Source organism: Symphalangus syndactylus, chromosome 7 (genome assembly GCF_028878055.3).
Source record: "Symphalangus syndactylus isolate Jambi chromosome 7, NHGRI_mSymSyn1-v2.1_pri, whole genome shotgun sequence".
Lineage (NCBI taxonomy): Eukaryota > Metazoa > Chordata > Mammalia > Primates > Hylobatidae > Symphalangus > Symphalangus syndactylus.
In genome coordinates, this window is record NC_072429.2 from 111432739 (window position 1) to 111456253 (window position 23515).

The 23515-nt window shown below is 33.9% G+C and overlaps 1 protein-coding gene across 3 annotated transcripts in view; it reads right to left on the reverse strand.

The window, feature by feature from the left end:
• Positions 1-23515, reverse strand: part of CSMD3 (CUB and Sushi multiple domains 3) — a 1218611-nt gene that overhangs the window by 486325 nt on the left and 708771 nt on the right. The window lies entirely within an intron of this gene.

The window sequence follows — 23515 nt, forward strand, 5'->3', positions numbered from 1 at the left end:
ATGTAAAAAGACCAAACCAACCATTGATCAGAGAATCTGAAAGAGATGGGGAGAATGGAACCAAGTTGGAAAACACACTTCAGGATATTATCCAGGAGAATGTCCCCATCCTAGCAAGAGAGGATAACATCCAAATTAAGGAAATACAAAAAACACCACTAAGGTACTATACGAGAAGATCAACCCCAAGATACACAATCAGATTCTCCACAGTTGAAATAAAGGAAAAAATGTTAAGGACAGCCAGAGAAAAAGGCCAGGTCACCTACAAGTGGAAGCTCACCAGACTATTAAGAGATCTCTTGGCAGAAACCCTGCAAGCCAGAAGAGACTGGGGGCCAATATTCAGCATTCTTAAAAGAAAGGAATTTTCAACCCAGAATTTCATATCCAGCCAAACTAAGTTTCATAAGGGAAGGAGAAATAACCTCCATCTCAGACAAGCAAACGCTGAGAGATTTTGTCACCACCAGGCCTGCCTTGCAAGAGCTCCTGAAGGAAGCACTAAATAGTGAGAAAAAAAACCAGTACCAGACACTGGAAAAACACACCAAAATATAAATACAAAGACACTGAAGAAACTGCATCAATTAGTGTGCAAAATAACCAGATAGCATCATGATGACAGGATCAAATTCCCACATAACAATATTAACCTTAAATGTAAATGAGATAAATGCCTCAATTAAAAGACACAGACTGGCAGATTGGATGTAGAGTCAAGACCCATCAGTGTGCTGTATTCAGGAGACCCATCTTATGTGCACAGACACACATAGGCTCAAAATAAAAGGATGGAGAAAAATTTACCAAGCAAATGAACAGAAAAAAAAAAAAAAACCAGGGGTTGCAATGTTACTCTCAGACAAAACAGACTTTTAACCAACAAAGATCAAAAAAGACAAAGAAAGGCATTACATAATGGTAAAGGGATCAATTCAGTATGAAGAGCTAACTATTCTAAATATATATGTACCCAATACAGGAGCTCCCAGATTCATAAACCAAGTTCTTAGAGACCTACAAAGAGACTTAGACTCCCACACAATAATAGTCAGAGATTTAACACCCCACTGTCAATATTAGACAGTTCAACAAGACAGAAAATTAACAAGGATATTCAGGACTTGAAAGCAGCTCTGGATCAAGTGGACCTAATCAACATCTACAGAACTCTCCACCCCAAATCAATGGAATATACATTCTTCTCAGTGCCACATCACACTTATTCTAAAATCAACCACATAATTACAAGTAAAGCTCCTCTGCAAATGCAAAAAAAGCTGAAATAATAAAAAACAGTCTCTCAGACCACAGTGCAATCAAATTAGAACTCCGGATTATGAAACTCACTCAAAACCACACAACTACATGGAAATTGAATAACCTGCTCCTGAAAGACTCCTGGTTAAAAATAATGAAATTAAGGCAGAAATCAAGAAGTTCTTTGAAACCAGTGAGAATAAAGAGATGACATACCAGAATCTCTGGGACACAGCTAAAGCAGTATTTAGATGGAAATTTATAACACTAAATGCCCACATCAGAAAGCTAGAAAGATCTTAAATTGACACCCTAATGTCACAATTAAAAGAACTAGAGAAACAAGAGCAAATAAATCCAAAAGCCAGCAGAAGACAAAAAATAACTATTCAGGGCAGAATTGAAGGAGATAGAGGCAAAAAAAACCCTTCAAAAAAAGCAATGAATCCACAAGCTGGTTTTTTGAAAAAATTAACAAAATAGACCACTAGCTACACTAATAAAGGAGAAAAGAGAGAAGAATCAAATAGACACAATAAAAAATGTCACAATAATAATGACACACTGATCCCACATAAATACATACTACCATCAGAGAATACGATAAACACCTCTATGCAAATAAACTAGAAAATCTAAAATAAATTGATAAATTCCTGGACTCATGCACCCTCCCAAAACTAAACCAGAAGGAAGTCGAATCCCTGAGAAACCAACATCAAGTTCTGAAATCTAGGCAGTAATACCATACCAACCAAAAAAATCTCAGGACAAGACAGATTTAGAGCAAAATGCTGCCAGAGGTACAAAGAGGAGCTGGTACCATTCCTTCTGAGACTATTCCAAAGAATTGAAAAGGAGACACTCCTCCCTAATGCATTTTTTGAGGCCCGCATCATCCTGATACCAAAACCTGGCAGAGATACAACAAAAAAAGAAAACTTCAGTCCAATATCCCTGAAGAACATCGAAGTGAAACATCTCAATAAAATACTGACAAACTGAATCCAGCTGCACATCAAAAAGCGCATCCACTATGATGAAGTTGGCTTCATCCCTGGAATGCAATGCTGGTTCAACATACACAAACCGGCAAATGTAATCCATCACATAAACAGAACCAATGATGAAAACCACATGATTATTTCAATAGATGCAGAAAAGGCCTTTGCTAAAATTCAACATCCCCAAATGTTAAAAATTTTTGATAAACTAGATATTCATGCAAAATATCTCAAAATAATAAGAGCTGTTTATGAAAAACCCACAGCCAATATCATACTGAGTGGGCAAAAGCTGGAATCATTCCCTTTGAAAACTGGCACAAAACAACGATGCACTGTCTTCCCACTCTTATTCAGCACAGTGTTGGAAGATCTGTCCAGGGCAATCAGGCAAGAGAAAGAAATAAAGGGTATTCAAATAGGAAGAGAGGAAGTCAAATTGTTTCTGTTTTCAGACTACATGATTCTGTATTTACAAAACTCCATTGTCTCAGCCCAAAAACTCCTTAAGCTGATATGCAGTTCAGCAAAGTCTCAGGATACAAAATCAACGTGCAAAAATCACAAGCATTTCTATATGCCAACTATAGACAAGCAGAGAGCCACAACATGAATAAATTCCCATTCACAATTGCTAGCAAGAGAATAAAATACCTAGGAATACAGCTAACAGAAACGTGAAGGATTTCTTCGAGGAGAACTACAAACCACTGCTCAAGGAAATAAGACAAAACCCAAACAAATGGAAAAACATTCCATGTTCATATATAGGAAGAATCAATATTGTGAAAATGGCCATGCTGCCCAAAGTAGTTTATAAATTCAATGTTATTCCCATCAAACTACCATTGACATTCTTCACATAATGACAAAAAGAACCACTTTAAATTTCATATGGAACCAATGAAGAGCCCGTATAGCCGTGACAATCCTCAGCAATAAGAACAAAGCAGGAGGTATCATGCTACCTGACTTCAAACCATACTACAAGGCTACGGTTACCAAAACAGCATAGTACAGGTACCAAAACAGACATACAGACCAATGGAACACAACAGAGACTTCAGAAATAACACCACACATCTACAACCATCTGATCTTCTACAAACACGACAAAGCAAGCAATGGGTAAAGAATTCCCTATTTAATAAATGGTGCTGGGAAAACTGGCTAGCCATATGCAGAAAACTGAAACTGGACCCCTTCCTTACACCTCATACAAAAATTAACTTAAGATGGATTAAAGACTTAAATGTAAAACTATAAAAACCCTAGAAGAAAACCTAGGCAATACCATTCAGGATATGGGCATGGGCAAAGATTTCATGATGAAAATACCAAAAGCAATTGCAACAAAAGCTAAAATTGACAAATGGGATCCAATTAAGCTAAAGAGCTTCTGCACAGCAAAAGAAACTACCATCAGAGTGAAGAGGCAGCCTACAAAATGGGAGAAATTTTTTGCAATCTATTCATCTGACAAAGGTCTAATATCCAGAATCTACAAGAAACTTGAACAAATTTATCAGGAAAAAAACAAACAAACAACCCCATAAAAAGCAGGTGAAGGACATGAACAGACGCTTCTCAAAAGAAGACATTTTTGTGGCCAACAAACATATGACAAAAAGCTCAACATCATTGATCATTAGAGAAATGCAAATCAAAATCACAATGAGATACCATCTCTTGCCAGTCAGAATGGCGATTATTAAAAAGAAACAATAATGCTGGTGAGGCTGTGGAGAAATAGGAATGCTTTTACACTGTTGTTGGGAATGTAAATTAATTCAACCATTGTGGAAGACAGTGTGGCAATTCCTCAAGGATCTAGAACCAGAAATACCATTTGACCCAGCAATCTCATTACTGGGTATATACCCAAAGGAATATAAATTATTCTACTGTAAAGACACATGAACACCTATGTTTATTGCAGCACTATTTACAATAGCAAAGACATGGAACCAACCCAAATGCCCATTGATGATAGACTGAATAAAGAAAATGTAGTACATATACACCATGGAATACTATACAGCTATAAAAAGGAATGAGATCATGTCCTTTGCAGGCACACGGATGAAGCTGGAAACCATCATCCTCAGCAAACTAACAAAGGAACAGAAAACCAAACACCTCATGTTCTTACTCATAAGTAGGAGTTGAACAATGAGAACACATGGACACAGGGAGGGGAATAACACACACCAGGGCCTGTCAGGGGTGGACGGCAAGAAGAGGGAGAGCATCAGGACAAATACCTTATGCATGTAGGGCTTAAAACCTAGATGATGGGTTGATAGGTGCAGCAAACCACCATGGCTCATGTATACATAAGTAATAAACCTGCATGTTCTGCACATGTATCTCAGAACTTAAAGTAAAATAAAAAATAATAAAAAATAGACTCTAGTGAGAGAAAAGAAGTAACTACCACCGTGTTATTTCTTTGCATAATCCTCACCCTTATGGTGGTTCTGGCTATAGGTTTTTCATTTCCTCTACTTTTATATTTTTCTCCTCCTGTTTTGTAGTGAGCCTGAAGATCTAAACTGCACACGTATAAAGGCCATCTATTCTATATACTATGGAGGATACGCTATAATATGAGTACTTTATTCTTAAGATGTTTCATAATAAATGAAGAATTCATGAAATTCATTTTTCTCTGACAAAGGCTGGCTTTCAAGCCTGTCTTCTCAACTCAACTCAAAATCACACTTTGATAGGCAAAGGTTGAACTATTTCATTCTCTCTTCATTGTTTTATATGAATAATTCCTGTTCTAATGCCTATGTGTGTCTATATCTATCTATCTATCTATCTATCTATCTATCTATCTATCTATATATATATATATATATATGCATAAAGGATGATAGTAATATGCATAATAACGCAAGAGAGAAAAGTATCACAAAACGAAACAATTTAATTTTAAATATTTGTAATTTAGACTTCTAACTATTTCACTTGAATATTCCTATTTATCCTTTAGGACTTATGTAAGGTGTCTATCCTTGGACTGCTTTTAAAGTACCCCTTATTTTTAGAAAATCATTTCTGTTTGCTCTGAGCACATATTAAAATAACCTATTTATACGTACCTGTCCCCACTTATCTGAAGGTGTATAGAAGTATGAACCTTGTCTATTTTGTCTTCTCAGCCCCATTACCTAACACAGTGCCTGGGAAATAGTAGGTCATTTAAAAGAAAAACTCCTTAAGGTTAAATTAAATCTATGTATTAGATGGAGATTAGTATTGAGCTCTGTGTAAAAGATTTAAAACTGTACACCTATCAAATGAAGAGAAAGCATTTTTCTGTGTAAATTCACTCTGAATTTATTAAAGACATTATTCAGATATCAGAACAAATCAACTATCAAATCAAAAACAACATTTGTTATATCAAACTTCACGTAAAAAATTTCATTAGACAAAACATAAGTAAAGGATCCTAGAAATATACAAATACTGTATTTTGCTGCCGTGGGTAACAGCAAGAGAAGTAGAGGTCAGATTAGAAGACTAAGTAAAAGTTATGACTATTTTCCAGAAAGATAAATTAGAATTTAAATGATAAAGGTCAGCAATATAATATGCCCCCCAAAAAGGCAAGGAAAGAAAGAGTAGGTATACTGCTCAGCTTGTGCTGCTATACCAAAATATGCAGTGGCTTAAACTTAAGACTTGGCTTAAACAACAGGCACTTAATTCTCACAGTTCTGGAGGCTGAGAAGTCTAAGATCGGGGTGCTGGCAGCTTTGGTTTTGATGAAAGCCCTTTTTCTAGCTCACAGGTGGCTGCCTTCTTGATATATCCTCACATGGGAAAAACAGAGAGAGACAGACGGAGATTTCACGTCTCTTCTTAGAAGGGCACTGATCCCATCATGAGAGCTTGCCTTTTCAAAGGCCCCATCTCCAAATACCATCATATTGGGGGTTAGGGCTTTAACATATGAATTTTAGGGGGACACAATTCAGTCCATAGCAGTAGGTAGAGGACTAAAGAGTAAAAGGAATTAATACAGAAAAAGCTATTGGCAAAGAGTCTTATATGTGACATTTGAGGTAGTTAGGAAGAATTAATATTCAACAGTTATTCCAAACTTTATTTGAAATACCTTTCAGCACTAAAAAATTAAAGGAACAAATAAGCATAGAAACAGCAATCCTTTTCTTAAACACCCTTGCAACTAGACTCCTAACTGTAGATTAGATGTAGTCAATTAGGTAAGATTTAAAAAGTGAGACAGACAACCTATCTTTCTCACCTTTCCTGTGCTTTTGGTCATGAAGACAAGCGTGGTCATCAGGTTTCTCTAAAGACAAATCCCTTTGTCCAGTCATGACTTCAAGAGCACTGATTTTTGAATGGAAATCTTCATTGATGCTAACCTCAACTTCTTGATTTCCACTGACCTAACTGTGGCAAAGGTACATTCATTTGGTAGTTTGTTTCTTGCTATTCTTATAGTCTCTCCTAGAAACCTGATCTAGAATCTGCTCTTTAACCATTCCGACAATTTGTTAACCAACTCATTTGACTTTAAATCCCTTTCTGCTTAAAATGCTATAAATTTTTTCTTTTCTTTTTTTTTTTTTTTTTTCCTGCTTTCAACTGATCCCTGACTGATACAACAGGTTAGGGGAATGTGACATTCAAATGTGACAAATTCAAGTATGTAGGCATTCTACCCAAATTATGCCTCAAAAGATATTAAAATCCTCTACAGTAAAAACCAAGTATCATGTAGTTCACCTACAAAATGGTCATTTTCCAAAACTTAATATTTTAAACTGTCCTAGGCCAATATGGACCCTACATACATGCAAGGAATGATTTATTTTCATGTAGATCTAGGCGTAAACTCTGAACTGAGATGGTGACACTCTAAACTGCAGCATAGTACCATCCAGGATGTGATTGATTGGCTCAACAATCATTCGCTAAAACTTCCAGTGTGCCAACCACAGTGCCGGATTCTGGCAATATAAATAAACGATGTTGTTGCTTCTTAAAGAGTTCACAGTCTAGATTTCAGATAAATGATACTTGGAATACAGGTAATATTCTAAGATAAATTTATATATTTTCTGTTTATACATATTTTATTAAATAATTTGAAAGCAGAGGGAGAGAGTAATCTTCAAGAGAAGTTTGTATGACTTTAGTATTCTGAAATTATCAGTTTGGAATGTATCCTCATCTCCCAATTTCACTGTATATATTGTTTCACTTTCTACAAAATCTAGTTCAAGTCTGAATTCATTTCTGACCCTACAGTGCTTTAACACTAGAACAGGGTCTATCAAGAAGTTAGTGTCCATATATATGGTTAAATGCCAACTCTAGATTAGAGTTGCTCAGATCAATAGCTCAATGCCTCACCTGTAGCAGATCTCACATGTATCAATTATAGGATGTTTCCTTGACTTGTTAATTATCAAATATATTCTGACAGCTTTGATATGTGAACAACTGGAAAAATCACCATGAAAAACTGAATGTATGTGGCTTATTTGACCTCAGTAACAATCACATTAGAAATGTTAAAATATTGGCCGGGCATGGTGGCTCATGCCTGTAATCCCAGCACTTTGGGAGACCGAGGCGGGTGGATCACCTGAGGTCAGGAGTTTCAAAGCAGCCTGGCCAACATAACGAAACCCTGTCTCTACTAAAAATACAAAAATTAGCTGGGCATGGTGGTGGGAGGTCTGTAATCCCAGCCACTCAGGAGGCTGAGGCAGGAGAATCACTTGAACCCAGGAGGCAGAGTTTGCAGTGAGCCAAGATCCTGCCGCTGCCCTCCAGCCTGGGTGACAGAACGAAAGAGAAGAAAAACAAGTATTTGTCAATGATAATAATTTCACAAGCTGTATTTTTGATCTACTAAAGATACCTCGTCTGGACTTTTACTAATGCATTGTTCCTTGATGCATTCCTGTTTTGTCAGCTTTTGGCACTATTTGATAGTAAAGAAACATCTAGTGAGGCCTTAGAACTATTTTTGTTTTAATGTTTCCTACATTTTGACAACCAGCGATTAGCCTCCCAAATATCATCAGAATTTTTGAAGGGATGATATTAATATATTTGATGTGTGAGGTAAGACACACATGTACATTTCTCAGTATTAAACAATAAATAACACTACAAATGCAAGAATATGATTTGGTCAAGATGAAGGGATCTTGCATTGGTTAGAGTACATATTTTGAAATCTGACCTTCTTGTGTTTGAAATATTACTCTGCAACTTTCAAAATGTATACAATTTGGAGACTTAACTTCACTTTTTTTAAGCCCAATTTCATTATATGAAAAAAAAATCCATACATAAGGCTGTGTAGGGAATTATATTAAATAGCTCACACAATAATACCTCATCAGTACAAATCATTATTGGGATAATCTAGAAGGCAGCTAGTGTTAACTCTGCTAAAAATTCAGTGAAAAGAGAAAAAAAAAAAAAGGCAAGGGAACTGTTCCAGAGGAAAAGATACCAAAGAGACATAACAAACAAATGCAATGAGTGCAAGTTAATTAGATCTTAGATTTTTTTTTTTTTTTAAAGATTATACCAGACCTTTTTGGGCCAACTGGGTATATTGAAAATGGATTGTACAGTAGGTAACATTGGTGAATGAATGTTAATTTTCTAAACGTGATATTTATATTGTGGCTACTTAGGGGAAGGTTGTTACGATTAGAAGATTTTTATGTATTTATGGGTGAAAGCACGTGGTGTTTGCACCCTACTTTCAAATTATTATGCAAAAATAAATAAACGAATAAGCAAATAAAGATGTGTTTCTGTGTGCGTGCACATGAGCCCATGTGTGCGTTAGCATGTGTGTGTATAGTGTAGGAGGGAGAAAGAGTGAAACACAGAATGCCAATGTGGTAAAATCGTAAAAACTGATGAATCTAGGGGAAGAATATGCAAGTATCCTTTTTCTTATTCTTTCAGTGTTTCTGAAGGTTTTAAACTTTTCAAAATAGACACAAGGAATAAAAGACTCACTAAAATGAGGAATTAATTCACGAGCTACAGAAAATAATATGTGTATAAATAATAATGGTAATTATGAAACATATGATGTGTCATAATTTAAGTGGGAGTATTAAGATGACTCACTTGTAACTGAAGATCAAAAATCACAAAATATGTTGGGTTTTTGAAATTATATTTTCCTAAATTTATAATAGGCCCAAAAAGAAACAGAAGCTAACACTTTAGAAATCTTTAAATGACATATTTTTGTGAGTAACAAGCAGGTCACATTAGTCATTTGCTGACAAGTAGCAAAAAAAAAAACCTGTTCATTAAGGTATTGATAAAATGTAGCTTTAAATTGTCAGTTCAAAAATCTGAAAATCTTAAAATGTAATAATCATTAACCTAAGTATGCAGAATCATTTGCATAGCTTGGAGTAGATATTAACACAGAGAGAAAGAAAAGCCAATGCTGATATTACAGATTTCCTAACTTAAAATTATGACTACTCATTTTCTTATGAATTTTCTTGCCAATAGTGACAGAACACATGCCATTCCTATTTCCTAAGGAAGAAACTATCCTGTCACTGTGCCTCCAATGGGTCAAAATAGTTCAAAACATTTCTCACAAGCATTTCAATCTATATTTGAAACCAGTTCTTGTGGTGAGTATGTTAGATTTAACAAGTCACATCTCACACTCTTGAAGGCAGCAAATGGCTTAGTTGATATACTTCATTAAAGTGTAAGATAAATTCTCAACATCAAATGTCAACAACAGTAACTTTTCTATTATGCCAAGAAGTGGGGCTATTATTTTTCATGATTATCAGCAGAAATTTTGTTTTCAGAGTTCAATACACTGCATTATATGTGTTTCAGAAGCAATAATGAGCTCAAGTTAAGATGGGAAACAATGAGGATTCAAAGCAGAAGCTTTGAAGTCAATCTACCTAGATTTAAATCCCATCTTCAAATGCTGACAGCATAACTTTGGGCACATTACAATCACAGAGACTTAGTTTTATCAACCCTACAAGAGGAAACAAAATAGCTACTTCACTGAATTCATGAAAAGATTAAGAAAGGTAATCAACACAGCACACAGCATGGTACATACTAGGCACACCAATGCAGTTATTTAATAAATATGTATTGAGCACCCACTCTAAGCCATGTATTGTTTTAGGCACTCAGGGCATAGCAGTAAATGAGAGATCATCTATTCACTCCCCACCTTGGAAAAAAAAATACCTGTTCTTTTGGAGTTCATATTTCAGTGAAGAGAGACAGAAAATATTAAACAGACATAATAAAATTATATAATATTAGAAGGTAATAAGTGCTATGGATGAAAAAAATGAAGCAGAATAGGGTAACTGTGGAGGGGTGAATAGGTTCCAATTTTTATTATAGTGAGTAAGTAGGCACCCTTGGAAAATGGCATTTGAGCTAAGACATGAAAAAATTGAAGGGGTTAGCCATGGACATGTAAGAGGAAAGGCCCTAAGGAAGGAATATGCCCCAGTGAAGAAGAGTGAGAAGGAAAGAAAAACGGTGGAAACAGAGAAATCAAGTATAGTTATTGCCGTAATCCCGGTGCCTGATGATAGTAGGTTGACCAAGATGTTAGCAGTAGAGGTGGTGATAAAGGATTGAATTCCAGACATGTTTTCAAAGCGAAGCCAAAATAATTTGCTAATAAATCATGAAATGATGAGAGAAAGGGGTAAATCAAGTATGTCCCCATAATGTCTGTCTGAGCAATGGGAATGATGAAATTTCTATTAACTTAGATGGAGAAGACTAGGGAAAGCAGTTTGGTAAAAAATCAATCAAGTATTCCCATACTTAACTTAGGGAATTAGGTGTCCAAGTAGAGATGTCAAGAAAGCAGTGGATTGTCTAGAGGTCCAGCAACATATTTGGGCTGGCAATGTAAATGTGAGACTGCATACATACGTGGTATTTAAAATCATGCAACCCAGAGGGTATTGCTGAAGGAGTGAATTTGAGAGACGAAAAGATGATGAAGTTCCATTAACATTAAGTGATCAGACAGAAGAGGAGAAAACAATGTGACAGGAGAAAAACCAGGAACTGTAACCCTTGAATAAAAGTAATGAGGAAAACTGAGCATTTAGTGCTAAGATAAATACTGCTGATCCATCAAGTAAAAAGTATGCAAAGAATCCAGTATCAGACTTAGCAATGTAGAGAACGTTTTTGACTTTGCCAAAGAAGTTTTGTTACCATAGTAGTGAAAGTCTGTTTGGAACAATGGGTTTGGGAGGGTATAGAAAGAGGGAAATCAAAGTTAGCAAAGATGAATAACTCTTTTGAGCAAGTTTGCAGCAAAGAGAAGCAAAAATATATGGCAATAGCTGGCAGGGAAAGTGGGGTCAAAACAACTTTTTTAACAAAGGGAGAAATAAATCCATGCTTTTATAATCATAGTCCTGTAAAGATAGAAAACATGACTAAACAGAAAAAAGAAGGGAGGCTGGCTAAACTAAAATCTTGGAGTAGGTTAGAAATGGTGGGGTTTAGTGTGCTAGTGAAAGGAGTAGCTTTAGATAGAAGCATTGCTACTTCAGTTATATTAACAGGAAGAAAGTCACCAAAAACAGGCAAAGATTTTGATTACCTGTGTAGATCTGTTAGTAGATATGGCATATAGTTAATGTCATCTAAAATAAAATCCATATTAAAGGGAAATGTGAATGTTAATTAGTTCCTTTAAATTGTCCCATAGTAGTTCAAATGGAAGTTGATTCAATCCAAATAAACTCTAAATCATGGTGGTATAACATCTACAAATGACTTTCTAAGACAAACGGAAATATACTTGGCGTTTTTTCTTTTGTATATATGAGAGGGAGAATTGACCAGAAACTGCTTTTATTTGCTCTTATACTATCGATAGACAGTACCTCAAAACTTGTTACCTAATTTGGAACAAGGAGAAAAAGATCCAAAGGATTTTTTTTCCAATTAACTGTGACTCAAATGTAAGTTATGAAGTTTGAATTAATTTGAATTTCAATCCATAAAGTATTTATTTCTTATTAACTGTTTATTGGTGAAATGAAACATAGGCATGAGAGGAAAAAACATGAGATTGCAATCTGTGTATGAATGCTGTATTAGTCCATTTTCATACTGCTGTAAAGAACTGCCTGAGAATGGGTAATTTATAAAGGAAAGAGGTTTAATTGACTCACAGTTCAGCATGGCTGCGGAGTCCTCAGAAAACTTACAATCATGGAGGAAGGAAAAAGGGAAGCAAGGCACCTTCTTTACAAGGTGGCAGAAAGGAGAATGAACGCAGGAGAAACTACCAAAAAATTACAAACCATCAGATGTTGTGAGAGCTCACTCAATATTAGGAGAACAGTATGTGGGAAACCAATCCAATGATTCAATTACCTCCACCTGGTCTCTCACTTGATCCTTGGGGATTATAGGGATTATGGACATTATAATTCAAGATGAGATTTGGGTGGAAAAACAAAGCATAACCATATCAATTTCTCTGAGCATGCAGACTGCCACTTTCTGTTGAAAAATAACTATATACTTGCTTGTTGTTTAGATAGGCTAGGCCAGTGATATACATTAGCATATCACCTCTGCTTCCTCCTAGGCTTAGAATGCATTCTAAGTACTTAGCCAATGATTATATACATGGCAAGTAGTAAAGATAATTTTATGAAGAGCAGGAAATGGATTAGCAAAGAAAGTAGTTGAAGGTGGTTAGAGAAGGTATAGATATAAAAGAGAAGATCATATATTTTTCTAAACCTAGTATTAAGCAGTGTTAGGTGCATAGTATACTCAGACCAGTGTTTGTTAAATTACATATGGAGCTTGGATTTAGGCTGTCTTTTGGAATAAGAGACATTACTCATCCAACAAACAGGATTTTAGTCTTTCCTATTTTGAAATTCTTCCTTTTCTCATAACTTTATTTGCAAAGTTATAACAACAACGTAATGAAAGATAATCCAAATACTATAGATGCCTCATTAAATTTTTAAAAAGATACAGAAAAAAAGGAAAATTTGATTATTGATGTAATGTATTAGATTTAATGCTTGATCAATAACACTAAGCAACAAAATGACATTACATCAAATGATTAAATATAAGAACCAATGGGAATATGATTCAAGAGAAAATGGCTGATTAAAACTCACTTTATTTCTCAATATAGTTCATGACCAAGCAAAGAATTTTAAAAAATAAAGACAAAAATGACTATGCTTCTTAAATTTATTTAGCCTCATTCTTCAGGTATTTATTTCTGAACAACAAAAAAATACAGACTATATTAAAAAATCTCATATGCTGTTAAAATCTATTATTTTTCTGGAACTATACAAATGTATAATTATTTTGAATAATTATAGAATTTTCCTGATTTGTATCAGTAAACATTTCATATATTGTATTAAGGGAAGTATTTATGAGTTATAAAGTTCCCAACAAAAATATATCAAAAAGATAAGTCATGAACTGCATCTGATTTTCCACAAACTGAATATAATACAATTAATTGGTTGTAGTGCTATAGATATGATTATGAGCAAAGCAACATAAATATAAAGGGTCTATTTTATTGAGTGGACATAATCTTCTATGGCTTCTTTCCAACTCTGTCTAGTGTGTGAACAAGATATTTTCTGTTGAATTAAACTAACAAAGAGGGTGAATGAGCATTTAAACCCCGAGTACTATTCTTGGAGGGTGTTACACACTGCTTCAAGATTCTTAATGACTTTAGTTTAAATGGCATAATTTTCTTTCTCAGTTTGCAAATTGGCTTTTAAAAAATACTTACCATCAGCCTATATATATATATATAATTAAAAAGAATAAAATAAAAACTTAATCATTTCCATTTTTATATGAATGTTATTGTATAATATATGTGATTTTACAAGTATGATTACTGTGATCTAGGATTATCTCTATTGATCTATTTTATGTTACTTTTTACAAGTATATTTTACGCATATCTTATTCAAAATGAAGTGGAACAGTAAAATACTGTCGGATTCTAAATGGCATTTTTAAACTGTTTAAAATGTGAATTCACTCTATGTGAAGTAATTTCATTAACCAAAAAACATAGCGTAATTTTGAAAAAGTCAAATAATTAAATCTTAGTGTCTAAAATTTGACTTATCATATTTTCCAGACTGTAAACTCTTGTGTTACATTGGCAAAAATTTGAAATTATCTGGTGTAATGCTAATTTCCTTTTCTGACAGGCATTTTCTTGTTGTTTATCATAAAAGACAAAAGGCATTAACACTATAGTTAATTAGGGGTAGTCATGTGATAGAAAATGCAGATCGTTTGGAAGAATTAAAGCTTTGTCAGCTAGATTTCTAACTCCCCTTCATTAAGATTAGATAAAGTGCTCTCAAGACAGTACACTGATTATGACAACTAAAATTTTCAAGTAAATTTATTAGATGAATAGCTTACGAAATTGAACAATAAAAACAGAGGTAACATAAAGTTCCAAAACACTGAACAAAAAAATATATGAGTTAGATGTAATTTATATGCTTATAATTTTACTAAAAACAATAAAGAATTAAAATAAGTTATATATCTATACACATATGTATGTAAATATCAATAGAGGTTAATTGTTAAAAACAAAACGGACATATACAAAACCAAACCTTCCTCCTATATTTCTACTTTTTAAGAACAAAGACTGTTAACACAGTTTTACTCTTTCAGCCTTATTCATATCTATATTCTGTTATTGTTGTTTTGAACAAAAATGTGTCACAAGTAAAGTTCTACATAACAAGACCACCTTTGCTAGCCAAGCCCCTTCTTCTCCTCCTCCCATAACATATTTTGCCATGATACAAGCCCCCATTCTTTCCGTAACTTCAAGAAGGTATATGAGCTTCTGAACTCCATTGACGAATGGGGAGTAATCACTCTGTGGTTCTCTCTGTGTGCACATTAATAAATTTGCATGCCATTTCTCCTATTTAAAACAAATAGGTAAAGTTCTGCTTCTGATACCTGTTTGATTATTTCAGCAATTATGGACACCATACAATATCTATATGTACAAATTATTATTCATTTTTAAAAATTAAAAGAACTTTTAAAATTGCATTACATATTAGACATCAGCAAACTGAGGGAATTTAAGAGTTGCATATACATATATACACATACACACACAAACACATATATATATATTTTACATAGTACAAATAATGCTTCAAAAAAACTGACTTATATTTTTATTTTTGTTAAGCTGAATATTTCTGTGGAACAAGTTTTTGGAAGTAAAATTTTGAATCAAAAGTTATGTACTTTTTCTGTTTGTTTTAATATATTGCAAAACTGTATCTCCAGATGATTTTGTCAAAGTACACTCTCACCAAAAGTGAATGACAGTGCAGGCATGAGAAGGTGAAAAGGCATGAGATTCAGAGCAAAAGAACAAAAGTGTTCTTAGAGCAGGGGTGAGGGAGGAGGGGCCAATCTTTCATTTAACAGGAGGGATGAACAATAGAAGAATAGTGATAGTACCAGTTTTGACAAAAGCTGAAATATTCTTGACTGATTGTTGTTATTTTCCTAATACAGTGTGAAACACAATTATCAGCTGATTTTGAGTGGTCAAGGATAATGGAGTATAAGCAATTTGAAATTGTAAAAGAAAGTATAAAATAATAGTGTTAAAAAGTGAAACAAAGATTTTTGCTGTGGACCCTCAGAAGATGTCTATGTCAATCTCTAGAATTTGCAAATGTTAACTTTTTGGAAAAATGATATTTGCAGATGTAATTAACGATTTTGGTATGTGAAGATAATCCTAAATTATCTGTGTGAGCCCTAAATGACATCATGTGTCCATATAAGAGAGAGAAAAAAATAATCATAACCTGACTGTGTACCTGCTTAAAAGGGATTATTTTTTCCTCTCTCTTATATGGACACACAGAAGAAAAGACAATCAAAAGAGAGAGTGGAGTGATGTGGCCACTAGGACAGAAATGCTGGGGCAACCACTATAAACCGGAAGAGGCAAGGAACTGATTATTGCCTTTACATAGCCCCTAGAGGGAGAGCAGCCCTGTCAGATTTCAAACTTTTTGCCTGCACAACTCTGAGAGAATAAATTTCTTTTGTTTTCAGCCAACAAGTTTGTGGTAAATACTAAGAAACTAGTGTACTCAGAAACAAATATACTATTGAAGTATTAAATTAGCATTTGAGCTTTGTAGTTATAAATCTGAAGTACAATTATTTGGTGGAAAAGATGATACTTGCTTTCAATTGTGGTTGGAATATTTGTAGATATAGTGAAACAGTAAAGAAAGCCATTTTCCATTTTGTTTTTGTTTGTGAAGAGATTAATTATAATGAAAGACTAAACAAGGATCTAGACTTAGAAGGGAAGGATGATAAATATTATTTTTAAAAAGGATATATTGATTGCATTTCTCAAAGAAATTGAGCATATATCTTGTGAAATACTACCATAAGAAAATTGTAAGGAAAGAATTAAGGTCACTGACTGAGAAGTTTCTAGTAGAAATGTCACAAGAAATAGAATTACTGATGATGATAAAGATTGTCATTTCATATATGGTCAAGCTAGCATGATGGAAAATGGTTGGAAGTGAGTAGGTGAAGGATATAGATATTAGATGTTTCATATGCACTGCCTTCATCTATGTTTGTAACATGTATTTAGCTATATAGCTTGCAGTAGTTTGACAATATTAAGTTTTGAATATTTACTTCTTTTGTTTGGGCTTAAAAAATCTTCCTAGCATTAATTCCCTCTTTTTCATGTATTTAGCTATATAGCTTGCAGTAGTTTGACAATATTAAGTCTGATGCTGATATGGGAAAACCCGTTTTTCTCAACTTGCTCATGGTATTCAACCAAAGCTGGCTGCACCACCAACACCCCTTCAACCTGACTGTGTACCTGCTTAAGAGTCCAGATCAATTGTAGTTTTTGTTTTCTTTGTCATGCAATGATTCTGTGATGGGCACAAAACACAAGTCAAGCAAATTAGATCAATTTAGGGCTTGCTCTTGAGCTATAACCGAAGTGGGTGTACTATTTCCAGCTGGAAATAAATCCGGACAACTGTATCCCAGGAAACTGTTCACAGTGCTCTTGAAACCACATGGGAGAACGTACCTAAGAGTGTCATGATGCTAAGGAAATGCACACAAAGAATGAAAGCAAACAAAAAACTCCCGGTCTGTAATTTAAACACCAAATTAAGGTTTCTCTGACCCTTTAATTATTTAGTTGTTCAGAGAATTTTAAAAAGTCCTTTGTTTGAATTAATCGAGTTGGAGTAGCATTATTATTATTATTATTGTTGTTGTTGTTTTTGTGACATATGAAGTACACATTTCAGATATCTAATACTTTTCTCTAAGACTACCACATCAATGTTGCTGATAATTTCATTTTAAGAGGATAGATCTACTCTAAAAGGAAAGTAAGTGCAACAAATTCTCCTTATATACTGAATTTCTATCATGACTACGTCCACAAGTGATAGTCAATTTTTAAAAAATGAGAAAGGTCATACCATAGTAATGACATCAAATAGCATAGAGAATCTGTGCAACTATATTGAATTCTGCATCTGTATTGGTGTATTATGTGAATTAAAATCTTGGTTTCCTACAACTGATGCTTTATCTTCCATCAGTATGGATTTTCATGCTAGCAGTAAACTATCAAAGACTTACAAGTTGAGTAATGCCATTTATGAAAATGGATTTTAGATAAATTAACTTTTAAATGTTCTTGTTGACTTACATTTTTGTATTTTCTTACTGATTACAATCTTCTTTTGTAACTCTTCTAAATATGCATCCCCAACCTGCTTTTTGTTTATAGTACTGTAGGGTAATATCAAATGCCAATCCCTATTGCATTTGCCACAGTGGATTTCAGAGCTTGATAGGCGATTTTCCCTGGAGATTTTTGTTTCAGAAAAATATACCCTTTTTACTTCTTTGGTGAACAATTTGCAGTAATATGCTCAATAAGTATTTGTTCACTGAATTCAATTATTAGGATTAAAGGCAGCTACATAATATAAAGTAAATCTACAAGGTATATTATTGAAAGAAAACTGTCAATTTTGAAAGATATATCAACAGTAGGAGTCAGTTCTATAAAATGATTAATAGGATTTTCAAGACAGGCAAAAATGTATTTGGAATGTCTATGCTTGTCTATGCCAGCAACACCATAATTCTGATTCAGGGCCAGTGCATGAAAGGTCTAGTCGTGTTGATTAATTTAAAAAGCATTGTGTGAGCGTGTGTGTGTGTGTGTGTGTGTGTGTGTGTGTGTGTGTGTGTGTGGAGTGATGACAATAGCAGAAACAATGTAAATATTGCTCATGCATTTGTATTTTCAGGTTGCATTGATACTCAGCTATACTCTAGAGACCACACCACTGCAAGAGAAACAAGAGAGGATTCATGATTATTCTCTTGCCTTCAAGATGCTAAGGAAGTGAACTATCAGCATAAACTAACTTAACACAGAGATAGCCCACAAACAGTTAAGTTGTCCCTCTTAACTAAGATGGAAAGGGAGTGAGAATGCTTATTTGTTAAAATGGGTTAGTGTTCACTAACTGATAGTGGTTTTGTTTCCTCTTCATTCTGTAATTGTTTAATTATATTAATTTCAGAAGGCATGAATTAAAAATAGATATTTTGGCTGGGTGTGGTGGCTCATGCCTATAATCCCAGAACTTTGGGAGGCCGAAATGCGAGGATCACTTGAGGTCAGGAGTTTAACACCAGCCTGGCCAACATGGCGAAACCCTGTCTCTACTAAAAATGCAAAATATTAGCTGGGCATGGTGGTGCATGCCTGTGATCCCAGCTACTTGGGAGGCAGAGATTGCAGTGAGCAAAGATCATGCCACTGCACTCCAGCCTGGGTGACAGAGCAAGACTCCATCTCAAAAAAAAAGAAAAAAGAAAAGAATAGATATTGTCTCAATAGACTTATTTTAGAATTCCTGATGTCAAACAGTAATTATTCCCACAAATTATTTTAATTCAGTCTTCACTTAAGACAATAAAAGTTAATTGCATAAAATCTGGCAATCAAAAGAAATATTAAAAATTACCAGTGTAACCTAATATGTGGTTAATCACAACTACCAAACTTATATGTTACAACAGACTAAATGCAATATGAAAAGTAAACACAATTTATTTCAACTTAACTTGATCAAAGAGCAGAATGTCTTTTAAAATGTATTTTTCAAATACACAATCATTTTTATATTGACCTCTTTCATTTTATAATATGTTAGACCTTTCTGTTTTCACCAACTAGTCCTCAATAAGAATGATTCCACCTCCCTATTATGAAATATTTGGAAAGTAGCCATAGCAAACAATATTATGCCTAATAAAATAATAATAGCTCTCCTCTAAGAATCATGACTGGCTTCCCCCTTATTCAACAAAATTGTAAAATGAAAAAATAGGCATAATCACCACTCTAGATGAATTAAGCATCAAATTGACGCATACTTTATTTTACCACTTAAAAGTGTGTTTAGATTTTCGTTTTAGCTAAATAAATTAGAATTTGAATGTACCACTTTTTCACATAAGTGCTCGTTTTTTTAAATGAACATTAAGTAAAGTCTTTAATAAAGAAAGTGCATCTATGTAATGTCAATAAAACTGCTAATTAGGAAACTCAGTATTTATAAACATAGATTGCATAATTGAAAATAAGTATAAAGCTTAATTATGCAAAAATGGGTTAAGCAACTTTGATAAGAAAAACTACAGACATAAATATAAAGGTAAGTAATTTGTAAGTTAGATAGTAACTGATATTGATGTAATAAAAACTATAAGAATACATGCATTTACAACTTTTATTAAAGACTGTATTTTGAAAGGATCTTTTAGTCAATATGATAATGCAATTATGTTAGTTCTAGTAAGAAAAAGAGAAGACCAGTGAGAGAGCTATAGCAAAGGAAGAGGACTGACTTTAAACCATAATAATTAAATGCTAATCTCAGTATAAAAAATAACACTTTTCTTTGACTTTGGGCAACACATAATGTCTGTGTTGAGGTTTGCACATGTAAAATGTACATAATAATAATACCTCAGACAGGTGCTGTGAGACTTAATTAATTTCTCTAGAGTGCTATGGACATGAGAAAATGTATGCAGTCTGGACATTTAATCATTATTACTCCTCCAAGGGTTTTCTTTTGATATTGCCTAGGGAAGCTAGATGGAAGACTGCCAAATTACTGAATCCCTAGAAGGAGTTAGAAACACATTATATTGAAGAGTAAGACAAATGCAATAAAAGCTAGACCTTAAAAAGAAACATTAAACAAAAGAAGTTGGCCATTTGAGAATGGCAGGGAGGATTAAATGAATTAACATTATAATTTAAAGTTAAAAAAACATATATACATGGGTGCTAACGGTTTTGAAAGAGAAAGAAGAGAAGGAAAAAAGGAAGAAGGGGAGAGAGGAAGGGAGAGAGAGAGAAAAGAGGGAGAGAGGAGGATGTTAAATCTCTCTTTAACAGATGAAGGAAAGAAGAACAATGGAGTGGTTATGAGTTAAGGTCATTGTTAAACACTAGTAAATAGACAAAAAGTCAGTTCAGAAGGTTACAAAAAAATTTTAAGTGTTGGGAGAGCTGTCATATTTCCTAAAAATCAAAAGGAAAAATTTCTGCTGCAGAATTAAGATCAATATTTACACATCAATTTTTTGTGAGACTTTTGTCTCAGAGAAATGATATAACACTGGTTCTTCTAATCAGGGCTGAATTTGTAAAGATTTTTGTCAGGAAATATTGAAAATAAGAAGAGTGCTTAACAGGTAAGAAGTACTCAATACATTTTTAGGAATTATTATTATTCAAATTCTAATAATGCATGAGCAGAAATTCCACTGATTTTTTGCTTTTTATCTTTAAATGTTTTATGTTTAAATTATTAACTGTAAATGTGAATAAGTTACATTTGATAAATGCTATATAAGAATAGATGTCAAGTGATATGAAATTTCTGAAGATATATTTGCAATGGCAATTCATAAGAGAAAAAAACATCCTTAAGAAAGTACTTCCTTCTATCATACTCATTTTTCTGTACTTTTTACAGCTTCCCAAGCAAAAGGCTGCACAGCGAAATGTCCCCCCATTTGTAACAATAGAAAGTAGTAGTAGGAAGAGCTCATTGGACTATCTCTATTTGTCTCTTGTTTTGAAAGTCCCTTTGGTTGTAGCAGAGAACATGAATTTAAGGATTAATTTTAAAAACAATATCCAAAAGATTGTTTGGATATTGGGACAATAGTGTCCAACTCTGAGACAAATACTTAAATGAAATAATAAAAATAATGTATATTGAAAGATCTCAATTACTCTACCAATCTGGCTTGTTCCGTATATAGCGAAGTATGAGCTGAAGTTGGTTATTTAATGACTATTGAGAATCAAAACATACAAACATTGAAAACTTGGAAAAGTCAGTAGAGCACAATGCAAGCAGAGCAGAAAATTAGGTATAAGTTTGTTACTTCATACCTCAAAACCACCCTGTAAATAAACAACTTGAGTATATCAGATCCCAGTGGGAGTTCCTGATCTTACTAATGATAAAAAATATTTTGGATCAGAGGTTACCACATAAGTGTTGATTGAAAGTATTCTGTATTCATCTCTCAGATACCCAGTTATCTTAGTTTTATTTGACAAACTTATAATTCTATGTTCCAGCATTGTGTTCTAGACTGGAAATACACAAAGATAAAGACACAATTCTTCCTCACAAGATACTTACAGTCCAGGTGAAAGAGAAGACAAATAAAACAATACTTGCTGATCCCTGCAGCTTGCTAAAAAGTGCTCAAAACTTGAGATCAGCTATCCCTTTAAAAGGGAGGTCTTGGTCTTTCAGGTCAATATCATGTCAGAAAAATATATGTTTCAGGCAAAGTCATTCTTATATTGATCACTGTGAGAATCTCACTTTGTGAAAAGATCTCCCCAGAACAATATAACACTTTTTTTTACTGTTTTTATTGACTTATCAATCCATCTTTGATTCTTTAGATGGGATTTGTGGCCCAAGATAGATAAGTTCAATGTAAATTCTCATTCATGCATCATCATCAAAATCTAAAATTTTTAATTATACATCTCAAGAATCATGTTAGGTAGAAAACAGAAATCATATTTCAATTTTCAGTTTTATATAGAGAGAGCTGTGTCCAAGTCCTCTTCTGTTTAAATTATACTTTAGGAGCCTAGTTCATGTTTGGATGCTCACTAGCTAACACAATATTTGGCATGAAAGTATACAATATATGTAGACTGAGTGAATAAATAGTTTCACTGTTGCTTTTTGATTAGTTAAATGCCAACTTCCTTGTCACTGATGGACTTTCATTAGGCCCTCAACTTTCCCCCATGTATTTCTGCAAATGCTTTCCACACTGCCAGTAGAGTTAGTTTTCTGGGTTAAAATTTGATTATGACTGTTCTTCAAAAATACCTTTGTTGGTTCCTGGTAACTCAGTTAAAATCCCCTTCCCATGTTATGTAGGTTTACTCATGCTCTGACTTCCTGCCTTGACAGGCTTTCTGAGAACACAATGGGTTCCTGTTCTGGTTGCATGCAGCTGCTCACAATCTTTGGGATACCACATTCTCTTCTGTGCTTTCTTGCTTTAATGTGAACTCTCATAGTTTGCAGTAACATTTCTCCATTTCACTTCTTGGCAAATGCTCACTCATGCTTCAGGATTCCCCTAATCTATGAACTCTTTGAAACTTTCCCAGATGAATAAATCCTTTTTGATGTTCTTTGGTGTTCTCTTTGCTGTTCTATAGAGTTTTGGTTAAATCTATAATATTGTAATTCCATGTTTGTGTATTTATCTTTCCTGCTGGGCTGTGAGATAGAAACCATGTCTCCTTTCATTTCGTATTTCTGGTGTAGTGGTAGACTGTAATAAAGCCTGATGAATAAATGAATGAATGAATGAATGAGTCAATCGATTAATATACTTTTCTTAGGGAACAATGGGAGAAAATCTCTGGATCTATGCCAGCGTATACTGCCCTGACAGAAATCAGAACATTTTCATCTAATAGGTTCACAGAAAGAGCTGAGCCAGCTTTGTAA